This window comes from Galeopterus variegatus, unplaced genomic scaffold, assembly GCF_000696425.1.
Source record: "Galeopterus variegatus unplaced genomic scaffold, G_variegatus-3.0.2 Scaffold77, whole genome shotgun sequence".
NCBI classification, from domain to species: domain Eukaryota; kingdom Metazoa; phylum Chordata; class Mammalia; order Dermoptera; family Cynocephalidae; genus Galeopterus; species Galeopterus variegatus.
Window position 1 is genome coordinate 332,930 of NW_007726188.1, and position 10,957 is coordinate 343,886.

A 10,957-nucleotide genomic window follows, 5' to 3' on the forward strand; every position below is an offset into this window, starting at 1 on the left:
ATTCTTCAAGAGTTTGATTAATTGTGGCACAGTCACCGTCTCAGTTCAGGTTCAACCTTTTAAAAGTTTTATTATTGTATAAAGTGATCAATCAGGAGGAGGGGAAAGACAAATACTCAGCATTGGTCATAGGTCCCCTCTTCTTTGTCAGCAAGTGTTCCTCTCCTGGTCAGTTCAGCCAGATCATGATGAAGAGATGGGGGTTCATGAAGATTTGTGGTGCAGCAGAATTTGGACAAAGAAAGAGGCCTGCAGGTGCTGTGTGTGGAAGGTAAGCTGCTCCAGTGCTGATCAACCGTGCACATGGGGCAAGAACTCGGGGAGCCTGATGAAGTTTGGAGTCTTGCGTCCCACCCTCAGGGACTCTGATGTCATTAGTCTGCAGCAAGATCAGGGCATCCCTGGGGATTCATATGTGTAGCCAAGTGTTATGGGCTTAATTGTGTCCCCCATAAATTAATAAGTTGAAGTTCTAAGCCCCAGTACTCCAGAATGTGACTGTATTTGAAGGTGGGGTGTTAAAGAGGTAATTAGGGTAAAATGAGGTCACAAGGGTGGGCTCTAACCAAATAGGATTGATGTTCTTGTAAGAAGAGAGATTAGGACATGGACACACATAGAGGAAAGACCCTGTGAACACACAAGAGGAGGATGTCCGTCCACACGCTGAGGTGAGAGGTCTCATAAGAAATCAACCCTGCTCACACCTTGATCTTGGACCTACAGAATTGTGAGAAAATAAATTTCTGGCCTACAGAATTGTGAAAAATAAAATTTCTGTTGTTTCAGGCACCCAATTTGTGGTATTTTGGGGGCTCCTGTCTCACAAAGTCTGTTTTCTCTGTCTCCAGGACCCTCTCCTAGGTCCCATCCCTCTGGAACGTGCTCTCAAAGTAATCTCCAATGGGGTATTAGTGAATAAGGATTTAAGGTTTTAGTCCTCCCAGAAGTGCCTGTATTTTAATATGGGATTCTTAAAGTTAGACTACCTAGAGTAATCTAGCTGTAACAGAGGGGTTTCGGCCCTACCAAGAAGGTAGCTGAGATGCATTTGGGCTGATGGTTTTCCAATCATCACTATTGTAGTAAAAATCAATACTTATTATGTGCCAAACGCTGTTCTAAATGCTCTATCTCTATCCCTTCATTCATTAAATCCTCCAAACAGCCATGAGTAGCAGTGCTTATATGATGAAACTGAGGCCCACAAGTGTTGAGTAACATATCCAAGGTCTTGCAGACAGTAAACCATAGAGCCAGGATTTATACCCAGGAAGTCTGACTCCAGATATCATGCTATCAACCACTCACTGCTCAAACGACCCCAGTGGTCTCTACCAAGTTCAGGACAGAACCTGCAGGCTCGCTTTGTTTTTCCAACAGAAGCTGTTGAGGACCTTCCCTGTTATTTCTCCCTTTGGAAATCCCTGAATATGTGCCCTCTGCGGGAGATTAAAAAAAAAAATTATTCGTAAGTATTGACCTTGCCTATGAGAGGATTTACTTCTCCTGCCTCATTGACATCAGACTTAGCCACGTGACTTGCTTTGGCTGCCAATAAATTGTGAGAGGAAGTGACGTATGCTGCTGAGTGGAGCTTTAAATGCCTGCTTCCAGGTTTCTCTTCTCCCTTCTAGAACAGGGATGTTTTGAAGCCAGGGCAGGGCTGCTCCTTCAGCTCAGGTCTCAGAATAAAGATAAAAAGGAGGAGGAATGTAACCACCTGTGAGTGAAAAGTACATCTTTGCCACAAGCCACTGAGACTTGAGGGTGTTCATTATGGCAGCATTACTTGGTAAACACTGACCAACACTCTCTCTGAATATCAATATATTTCATGTGAAATGCCAGGAATATTGTAAGGATGATATTCTTAAATATTCCATGAGTACATCCTTAAATAATCAATAAATTATATTATAGTTAACCAAGCAATCTTGCAAAGCAGCTGTCCACCTTCCACAAATACTTTATGCATCTATCTACCCCCATGTCAGAAGGCTAAGAGATCATAAGCATTTCCCTAGCCCAGGACACCCATAGTTCATTCACCAGCCCAATACTTACGAACAGAATCAGAAAGAAAGGATAGAGCAGACTAAAGGTTATTTTACGTTCCATGATATTGATAGAATGGGAGAGAAATAGGATATATTTTACTTTACAGATGGGATATAGGACAGACTTGATGAGACTCTTCCTTATCCAAGGACAGAAAATGAAAGAACCCTTCAATGTAAATTATCCACTCCATGCTTTAGAACCTCTTGCTGTTTTTAGTTCCCAGCTGCTTACTTCTCTCTCATACAGGTTGCAAACTTATGACCCATGAGCTGAACGTGGCATGTAGAAGTCTTTTATTTGGTCTATACCAAATAAAACCCCATTCTAAGTGTTTGAATCAATTGACTGCCAACATTCAAAACATGATATTTCACATAAGAAAAATTACTTCCCGTTTGCCTTGAAAATTTGAGAGTCCTGGTTACACTGGGCTTGGGAATCACCAGCTGGAGCTGAGCAGCAGCTAACCCTTAGGCTAGGCATGTTTTCCACAGTCCCTACCTCTCCCTGTTGCCTTATACCAGGTCCACTTCACTTATTTATATTCTTTGCTTAATCTATGCAGCCTTTGAGTTTGCCACCCTGGGGATCAACTTCCTTCCTTTTTTTGTTCTCACGTCTTTCATAGTAATGAAGGATTTCTCTGGGAGCTCCTTCTTTACCACTCTGAGGACATCACTCTGTCCCCTGTTCTCAGAATTTGAAGTGGGGCCGACCCTGTGGCGCACTCGGGAGAGTGCGGTGCTGGGAGCGCAGCAGCACTCCCGCCGCAGGTTCGGATCCTATATAGGAATGGCTGGTGCACTCCCTGGCTGAGCGCGGTGCGGGCGACACCAAGCCAAGGGTTGCGATCCCCTTACTGGTCACAAAAAAAGACAAAAAAAAAAAAAAAAAAAAAAAAAAAAAAAGAATTTGAAGTGACCCAGACTTATCAGCCCAGTTCTTTTGGTTCCAAAGAGAGTCACTCTAAACTAAGACCATTCTGGGGGTAGAAGGAATAAATGTTTTCCTCTGGGAATTGTGACTATGTTTATCCAATGGATTCTGTAGCACTTACTGATTTCATACTCGCATAGCTAGAAGGTCTTGAGCAGCATAAGCCTCCTGCACACTAGATAATTCTGTTGCTTAACAAACCATAACAACTTTGATTGCATGGAGAACACTAGCAGCAAATGATTTGAAAATGATTTTACTGATTTCTGTTATGGAAACTCACATATAGGAATATTATGGAACTGTTTTGAAAATTTCTTTAGCCTTCATCTTTGATATTTCAGCAATTCTACATTTAAAAAAATCAGAGCTAATGGGACCTCTATATGCTTTATTGACATCTACACTAGAGAGAGCCATCTAGAGCCATCTGCATCAAGTAGACAGTGGCAAGGCATTTCCAAACCTCTAGTATACCCTTTTCTTTTTCTGTATGAAATCTGTTGTTATACTGACCTCTCACTGGATAAAACATCACACCAAGGCTCAGGGATTGTAAACCTAGGGTGAGGCTATGCAGACTGGAATACGGAGTGTGGACATTGAGATATAGACTGTGCGCTTCCCAAACTCAGTAATCAGAGTTCTCAGGCCAGCATTCAGCTAGCTGCAACTTTTTCCTGCTTGCCTTCTAAGGAGATTAAGAACAGACATTTTATTTTGTTTCCGTTTTAGTTTATTTGAAGGTTTTATGATGTCTTGGTTGAGTGGCTCGTGGGACTTCCAAATAAACATGCTGCTTTTAAAAATGGCAAGTTGTTTTTATCTATTTCTTCTAGATGCCCGGTGACCTCTGGATATATTAGGCAGCTTTAAATTATAATTAAAATAATAATAACTGAGGTCCTAAAACAATAAGAGATGTTGAATTATACAAACACCAAATTAGGATGTCCAGAAAATCTGTCTGAAGGAAGCCAGAGTAAGCATGGAATTAAAAACTAATCTTTGTGGCAATGTGACCAGAGGAAACTTCTAACGGCAGCCTTGCTATTATTTTTTTGTTTTGTTTTTGCCTCCCTATAAGGCTACTCAAATTTTGTTTTTCTGTGTTTGCTGCATCTAGTTGACCATGTTGTGATTTTATAGATAAGAGAAAATAATGAAACCTGCCTGACATCTGAGAAAATCCCTGCATTTTAACAATTTCTCAACAATTTCTCGAGTCCATGGACGCACACAGTAGAAGCTGGCATTATTCTTCGTCGGATGCCAAATCCTCAGAGTGCCTTTGAGTCCCTCTAAGACATACATCTGCATTCCTCCATCTGTCATCTTAGCTCATCTTCCTCTCCCAACTGTTCTTAAATTAAATGACTAAGTCTAATGGGAGATTTTCTCGTGAAAGCTTATGAGAATTTGTCCAAAGGCAAATTAAAACACTGCAATGTAATCACCCAACTCAACTCACTGCTTGGCTGGCCCAAGTGCTTACTTTTACCCAAAGGAGTTAATCAACCTTTGGGTCACATGTAGGGAAAAGCGACCAGGATGAAAACCCATTCAAGAGAAGATGGAATCTAGCGGCTGATGGTCAGAGGGTCAGGGGATGAAGTGTGGCTCTTCTGGCTGCAGAGAGGGCTCTGAAGACCAGGACAAGAAGAATGGGAGGCAGGGAAGTAAAGGAAAACAAATACCTAATTTTAGAACATCATGGCATGATGCTTCTTCTCAGGGATATGAAAATCCTTCTTCTCTCACCCTCCACTCCCCAGGGATCAATGGATAAGGCTTCCTGCAATTGTCACAGGTCACTGGGGTTGATGGGAATCTCAGATTGGCTGGCCATTGCCCTTTTGTTCCCTCACTGCTCCATGTGAATACCTTTCCCTGGCTGTTTGAAGGGGACAGCATACCCAGCAAGTCCACCTTATAGGAATTTATCCTAAGAAGAAAATTGGGCAGATGCACCAAACACAAAGATGTTCACTAGAGCTTTGTTTATACCATTACTACCCATTGATAAGGATTAGTTAAGTAAATGCTAATACAACGCTCAAATGCAATGCAGCCATTGGAAAGGAATACGTAAATCTGTAATTCACTGACATGGTATACTGTTGTGGACAGCATGTAATACACTACTGACATAAAATAAGACATACATACATGCGTATGCATAAAAGACATCTGATAGGATGAAATCCAGAGTAACAGTGTTTGCTTCTAGGTGGTGAAATTTTAGGTGATTTTCATTTTCTTTGTGCTTTTATAAATTGCTTGCATTTTTCAAGATATTGTACATCATCTCTATAATCAGAAAAAAAAAAAGCTTAAAGCTAGGTCCATATTTAAAAGAAAAAAAGGAGAGCAGCCTTGGTTAATGAAATATATAGCTGTCTTTGTGCTGCTCTGCCATAGTCTCCAAACCCAAAAACGTCCCAAGGAATTGAATCTTGGAAGTGAGGTTTGGCTGGGTCATGATGGGGATAGGGAGTTGGTTGCTCTGGTGATGCTTCAACTCTCTATCCCAGGCTATGACAGTCTAATTTGATAATCATTTCCACTGGAACTTTCTGCTCCCCACTAAACATTCAAAGTGCTTCCTCGGATCAATGCTTTTAGTTCATCCTCATATTATTGTGGTAAGGCAGAGGCAGGCAGGGAATATGAGGAAAAATTTCCTAATCTGGGGAACCGAGACACCAGTGGCTGTGGGACTGGAGGGAGACCACAGTACGGCTGAGACCAGCATGCTGGCCCTTGAGTTCTCTGCTCAGTGTGCCTTCCACTAACCAATAGGGCTTTGCTTCTAGAAGAGAGATGGGAAAGTTTTAAAATAATATTCTTAATAGCTCAGGAAATTGAATTGAAACCTTCTGCATGTCTGTGCCTTGGGATGTTCAAGAGTTGGATGATAATCTGGCTATGAGGAGAGTGCTCATTGAGAGGAACGTTTTTGAACCTCAGACAACCATCACTGGTCCCAATTCATCCTGATGCCACTGGGAGGTGCTGTCCTGGAAGACTGGATATGGGGATAACGGTCTCAGTTGTACTACTAATTGCTGCAAACAAAAGTAAGAGTGAACCTGACTGGGTCTCAAACTTTTTCTACATAAAATGAATGGGGAGAGAAACCTGTCCTTATGTGCTCCCAGGCATCATTTGCAGGATCGAGTGATATAACAGACATGAAAGTCCTCACCTCTTTGGCTTCCCCTGACCTTCTCAAGAAGAGTTTGTTGTTGCCCCCACACCCCCTCCCAACATTCTCATAACACACTTCCACTTATGCTCGGTGTCTTCATGGTTCGGCCTCCCCAGTGAGGCTGTGAGGAACAGAGTCAAGAGTGACTCTGATTCAGTACAACGCCATGCCTGTGACCGATACAGCAGATTTCGGTACATGTTTGTTGACTGTGGGAATGGTTCCAAAGTCTGAAGCACTCCACCAATAGGAAGCATTAGAAATCGCCACTGTGAAACTCGTGGAACTGTCTTACTCTACCATATATGATCTATTGCCCTTTTTTTTTTTTAAACCTCACACTACCTAAGATTGTTAAAGCATGTGGAATAACAAAAAATTGTTGACAACTCAGTGATCACTTTGTGCCGATCACCATGCTAATCCCTTTGACTACATTTTCTCATCGAATCCTACCAACTTCCATTTGAGGCAGATGCTGTGATCACCCCAGTTTCCCAGATGGTGACTCTGAGGTGCAGGAGGCAGGGTGCCCATGCACAGAGGGAATCAGTCCAGAAGACACTTCCAAGCCCGTGCTCTTGACCTCTGGATTCCTGAGTGTCCGGAGCAGATTCGAAACAAAGGGTGGGTTAGGACCTGTTTATTTTCATTCTAACTTGGGATTTATATAGAGTTAGCTTCTTGCAAATGCTCTTTCAACCAGCCTGTGTTCAGCAGGTATCATGGAGCAAGGTCACAATGAAGGGTGGATCGGGCCGTGCACCATCACCCCACCTTCTGACAACACGAATGCACCTTCGGAGCATCAGTTCAAATGTGGTCCTTCCCTTTGTTTCTTAAATGTTCCCATTTTCTTTTACTTCCCTCTCCATTTCCTCTTAACCAGCTGAGTGACAGAAACTCAATACTGACCACTTCATTAGCCCATGACCTTGTCCCTCTGGCCTTCTGTCCTGCTTCCTCTCCCGGGCAGGTTGTCTTACGTCATGAGTCCTTGTTAAAGGTCAGGACCTTTGAGCCATCAGCACTGGGCATGTTGTTTTAATATATATCTAGAGAAATCAGGCCTGTCGGATCCCATTAGGTCATGTTTATGGACTGCACGCCAGGACCCGTGGTGGAGATGAATTGTTACCTTTGAAATACAATAATGGTTAGTTACCAGTGAGTACAGAGAGGGGATTATATTCCGTCGGTGAGGCCCTCGTAATCGGTTTCTCCCCTCATTGGCAGGGCTACCCTTCTTCCTGTACAGAGAAAATCCTTATAAGCACTAGTCTTGTAAAGGAGCAAAGCTAAGAGACACTGTTTCCAACACCAGATGTGGTAATGAGCGCGTGAGGAGCAGTGTGGCATGTGATAAGTCATTGCCAGGGGACCCTGCAGTGAATTGCTACACTGCTCCTGCTGGTTGTGCTTTGGGGATAGAATGATAAAGTTAACAGCTGCTATTCGTTGAGTGATTATCTGTAGCAGGCAAAGACTAAGCATTTCATAAGCATTAGCCTGTTTGATATTCATAATATCACTGTAGAGTAGGAAGATACTCTAGTTATCCCCATTTTATGGATGGAGAAATTGAGGTTCAGAAAGGCTCAGTGACGGACCCAAATTCACAAAGCAATTAAGTGGTGGGAATGAAGTTGACCCCAGAGCTGCTCCTGACCACCAGGCCACCATGATTCTGTCCTGGTACTATTTAATCTCTTCTTTGGGGTGGGGTTTTAGGGGGTGTTTAAGGAGAACCATACTGTAATTCCTCTTCTAGGGAGGGGCCCCAAATATTTCACTTGACCCAACAGAAGATTCGTTTAAAAACTGAGTCTGGGAAGAAGCCAACTCTTTTTTTTCTGTTTTCTCCTGGATTGGTTTTAAGCTCATTCCCACATCCCGTGGGAGTCTGGTTGCACAGATCCCCGGACGGAGGTTAGAAATAGCTCTCACAGCCTATTTTTAAGGAAAATGTGATGTCAGAAAATGAGGCAGGGATGGATACCAAGAAGAGAAGAGAACACACCAAGCTGGAGAATAAGGCCAACTTCTAAAGAGTGCTCCAGCGGGAAATGCTGGAGTGGGAACATCGACCAGGATAACATTGGCAAAGACATACTAGGGCATGTGGAACTGCTTTTTTACCTGGACAGCGTATTTCTGTCACCTTCATTGTGTTTTGCCCACAGAAACCTCAGCCGGGGAAGGTAGATGCTGTAGTCCTGTAGGAAACCCACTTTTCTAACCAGAGAAACAGAAAAACGCACACAGAAATGCCCACTTGCCTCTTTCTTGGACTCTCAGGCATAACGCAGAGGTGTCTCGTAACCCTGCAATTTCCTTTGAACTGTTTAGTTTTGTTTGCCGTCCTCGTCTGGCGGGTTAGTCTTTTTGACTGCGTTAACTCACCTGGTATAACATTTTCTTTCATTGAGAAACAAGAAAGCTGCAACTCACCTCGCCGATTCCGGCGAAGCTGGACACCATCCAGTCACGCTAGAGCAGACTTCTGGAGGCTGGAAATGACATCTTCGGAGCTAAGGAGGAGAAGAAAGCACAAAAACACTGTTGGGGAGATGTTCGGAGAACCTTTGCAGGCCGAGTGGTTAATGAATGAGATGACTCCTCCCTTCCCTCTTATTTTTCTTGGATAAGATTTGTGGCGAGGCTGAGGGTTTATTAATGTCATCCCCACAATAGCCAGTGTCACAAGCAAGCGACACAGTTACCTGTATTCACTCATTGATGATGCTGTAGAAAAGCCTATCCTTTAGCTGGAGAGGGAGTTTTTAAAAATGCAACTGTGGGGCTGGCTGGTTAGCTCTAGTGTGGTGGTAGAACACCAAGGTCAAGGTTCGGATCCCTGTACTGGCCAGCCTCCAAAAAAAAAAAAAAAAAAGCAACTGAGGGAGGCCAACCTCAAGATGGCATCTGATATTAATTAGAATTATAAAACGCTCCAAGTTGAATTAAAGAAATATTGGTAGAGGGATCAGGACAATAATGAGGGAAACCAGAAGTGAAATCCTAGGCTGATTTCCAGTGACCGTGGCCCCTGCATTTCTCCCAGGCCACAGTACTGCTGCCCTCTGTCCATCGCCCATTGGGGGGAAAGGATTCAAACGGTGTTAACTACTGAACACTTGCCTCGCTCCCCACTCCCCTTTCCCTGGGTAGCTGTGGTGAGCTGGCTGCCGAGATGCAGCCCTGAACCTATCCATCAAGTCTAAGGAAGAGAGAGTTAGAAAGGCAAACATTATCTGGAATCAATATCTTTACAAATCCAAAGGAAACCCCAGCTCCCGAAGGGTTAAGCCAGGGAAGGAAAAGCCATCAGGCTGTTTAGTGAGCTAATGTTTTTATTGATGGGGGAGGCCTTTAAGGCCCTAACAGGAAAAGTGGGGAAAGTGGCAGATCATCTGGCTGGGAAGAAAGGAGAAGGGAAGGAACGTTATACTCCATGCTCTTTCCTACCCCCTTTGTTCAACCCCCCGAAATCCATCTAATACAGAAAATGTTCCGTAACCTTGAATAATATTCGACCCAAGGTGTTTTTCCTCTCTCCCCTCCCTCCTACCAAAGTGGAATCCACATCTTTCCCTAACAACTTTGCCATAATGCACATCTCAGGCTAATGCCTGCTCTGAAGAGCACATCTTAATTTAACAACTGTGTTATAAAGCACATCTTGAGCTAACATTCCTAGGATAATCCATATTTCAACCTAACTACCCTGGCATAACACTTCAATCTAATTCCCCCACTGTAAAGTACATTGCAATCTAACACCCTCATATAATGTACATCTCAGTCCATTATTTTGTATTTTGTAAGCCATATTTTGATATTTCTATTCCATTAAGGAGCAGAACTGTCTGGAGACCACAGCTATTCTTGCGCTGAAAGCTTCCATAGTTCTTACATCGTCCTTTGGTGACAGGCTGCTGATGGATATGCTTCTGAACTTTCACCTTTGCCATCTTAAGTTCACCTCTGGCTTGTTTCTGTACTTCAAGCCTTAAGACTCCTGTTGGGTGTAGGGGTAACCAGGGAGCCCTGCTCAGTCCTGACGGGCCTTCTCTTGTGCTAACCAGCCGGGCGGGCCACCTCAAATGATCAGAGTCTACCTCAGGAGAGGGCCATCTGAGGTCAATGTCAGGGTCAGGGGTCAGGGTGTAGCTGCTGGCTAATAGAGTGTAAGCTAACACTGTTGTCAAATTGCTGGGCTGAAAGACAATGGCTGCCTCCTGCTGATGACCTTACCCTGGGGGTGGGGACTATTGGCTTTATTGGAAACCTGTCAGTCTCAGAGGTGATGGAAGTGGCTGATCACAGCTAACGACTGCTTGATTGTTGATGGAGAGCCAGCTCTGTGGTTGGTTTCCAACTGAAAGGCCTGCAGAGCTGCTTATTGATGGCTGAGTTTTTCACATATGATGGATTTCTCTTTTGTTTCATATGCAGCTGGACTACCATTCAGTTGTGGAGGTGGACTGTGGTGGCTTGTGGACATAGATTTTTTTCTGGAACCAGGAACCACTGGAAGTGATGGCTGTCACTGACTCTGGGGATGGCACCAGCCTCCTATTGGCACCAGTTGAATGGGGCTGACTGGTTATTGAAAGGAAACAAATCCAGAATGAATTGAAAATCAATATAAGAGGTCCTTCAAGTCCAAGGCATTTGGGCGAGCATGAAAGAAGGCAACGAACATGTTCTGGAAGAGATTTAGTATTCTATCAATACTATCCC